The sequence below is a fragment of the Microtus oregoni genome, unplaced genomic scaffold (assembly GCF_018167655.1).
Source record: "Microtus oregoni isolate MIOR12 unplaced genomic scaffold, Mior012 000016F_ref0000370, whole genome shotgun sequence".
In the NCBI taxonomy this organism is placed as follows: Eukaryota; Metazoa; Chordata; class Mammalia; order Rodentia; family Cricetidae; genus Microtus; species Microtus oregoni.
The window spans coordinates 37,103,660-37,106,371 of NW_024543075.1; positions in this window are offsets into that span (position 1 = coordinate 37,103,660).

Below are 2,712 nucleotides of genomic sequence, written 5' to 3' on the forward strand. Positions count from 1 at the left end.
ATGGGGAGAGAAAAGGTAGAAGGGAAGGAGGGGGGACTTGGGGAAACAGGAGAATTGGGATAAAGGAAAGGTGGATAGGAGAGCACGGAACCACAATTCTTAGTTAAGGGAGCCACTTTAGGGTGGGCAAGAGACTTGACCCTAGAGGGGCTCCCAAATGCCCAAGATGAGGTTCCCAGTTAGTTCCTTGGGCAGCTGAGGATTGGGAACCTGAAATGACCCTATCCTAGAGCAATACTGACGAATATCTTGCATATCATCATAGAACCTTCATCTGGTGATGGATGGAGATAGAGACAGAGACCCACACAGGAGCACTGGACTGAGCTCCCAAGGTCCCAATGAGGAGCAGAAAGAGGGAGAACATGAGCAAAGAAGTCGGGACCACGAGGCGTGCACCCACCCACTGAGACAGTGGAGCTGATCTACTGGGAGCTCACCAAGGCCATCTGGACTGTGACCGAAAAAGCATGGGATAAAACCAGACTCTCTGAACATGGCGAACAATGAGGGCTGATGAGATGCCAAGGATAATGGCACGGGGTTTTGATCCTACTTAATGTGCTGGCTTTGTGGGAGCCTAGCCAGTTTGGATGTTCACCTTCCTAGATATGGACGGAGTGGGGAGGACCTAGGACTTCCCACAGGGCAGGGAACCCGGACTGCTCTGTGGACTAGAGAGGGGAGAGGGAGGGGGAGAGGAGTGGGGAGGGGGTGAAGGTTGGGAGGAGGGGGAGAAGGGTGGGACGAGGAGGAGGGAAATGGGAGGCTGGGAGGAGGTGGAAACTTGATTTTTGTTTATGTTTTTTTTTCTTCTTTTCTCAATAAAAAAAAGTATTGAAGAAGAGGACTGGGTTCTCTGAGAAGGCACAAAACAAAAAACAAAACAAAAAAAAGATATTTCCCCATTCTATAGGTTCCAATTTTATCATATTGACAATGTCCTTTGCCTTACAAAAGCCTTTAAGTTTCATGAGATCCGATTATTAATTGTCAATCTTACTGTCTGTGCTATTGGTAGTCTATTCAGGAGGTTGTCTCCTTTGTCAGTGAGTTCAGTGCTATTCCCCACTTTTTCCTCTATGAGGTTCAGCATATCTGGATTTATTTTGAGGTTTTTGATTCACTTGAGCTTGAGTTTTGTGAAGGGACTTGGAAACATCTGCTTTATCCTTCTACTTGGAAACATCCAGTTATGCCTACACTACTTGTTGAAGATGCTTTGTTTTATTCAGTGTGTAATTTTGAATTCTTTATAAAAAATCAAGTACATACACGTGTGTGAATTTATTTTTCAATCTTTGATTTGATTCCACTCCTCAGTGTGTCTGTGTATATGCTAATATCATGCTGTTTTTATTACTATAGCTCTGTGTAGAGTTGAGATCAGTGATAGTGAAACCTTTGGCAGCTCTTTTATTAAACAGGATTGTTTTATCTATTATTTGGTTTTTGTGTTTCCATATGAAGCTTACTATTGTTCTTTTGAGGTCTGAAAAAAATTGTGTTGGGATTTTGATGGGTATTGCATTGACTCTGTAGATTGCTGTTGGTAAAATATCCAGTTTTGTTATGCTAATCATACCAATCCATGAGTATGGGAGACCTTTCCTTCTTCATATATCTTCTCTATAGATGGAAGTTTCTGTCCTACCTGTTTCTTCAGCCATTCAGTCCCAAAGAAGCACACAAAGACTTATATTAATTATAAACTGCTTGGCCTATTAGCTCAGGCCTATTATTAACTAGTTCTTACAACCTAAATTAAATCATAATTCTTGTCTGTGTTAGCATCGTAGCTTGGTATCATTTATCAGTGAGACAGCCTCATTTTGATTTCTTTGTATCTGGCTGGTGACTGCAAAATGAACCTTTCCTCTTCCCAGAATTCTCCTAGTCTGGTCACCTCACCTATACTTCCTGCCTGGCTACTGGCCAATCAGTGTTTTATTAAAACAATACTAGAGACAAATCTTTACAAGCTACAGGAGCATCATCCCACAGCATTTCTCCAATTTCTTCCTTCAAGGATTTGTGGTTCTTGGCATACAGGTTTTTCCCTTGCTTGGTTATAGAGTTATCCCAAAATATTTTATATTATTTGTAGCTATTTTGAAGTGTGTTGTTTCCCTGATTTTTTTATCATTATATATAAAAGAGGTACTATAATTTCCAATTAATATTGTATCAATCCACTTTGCTAAAGTGTTTATAAGCTTTAAAATCTAATCTTCAGGCAAGCTTTATTTATTAAAACACAAATAAAATATCACCATATTTTCCCTTTTTGTTTAAAATAAAACTAATAAGACCATAAATAATATAAGAAAAACTATATACAATAAACTATATACAACATGCACAGGCAATAAGTATATCAACAATGTCTAGCCCATTTGCATTTAACAAATTCAGAGAAAATACTCCATTATCTACCCTATCAGAGTGAGTCCAAAGTCTTGTACCTAATTAACTTTTTAACATAACTTGTATTACCATCCAAAACTATCTTTTGATATCTCTCAACATTAAACACTTTACACTTATTTAGTGAATTTCTTTTCTGAGTCTTGGAAATAAGTAAAACTAAACTATTTGCCATCAACTACCTCAGAGATCTGCAAAGAAAATAATATTAACTGAGTAAGCAGGAAGTGCAAGCAAGTAACTTCCAAAAAATTTGAGAAATTACAGAAACACCTGGCTGCCTGG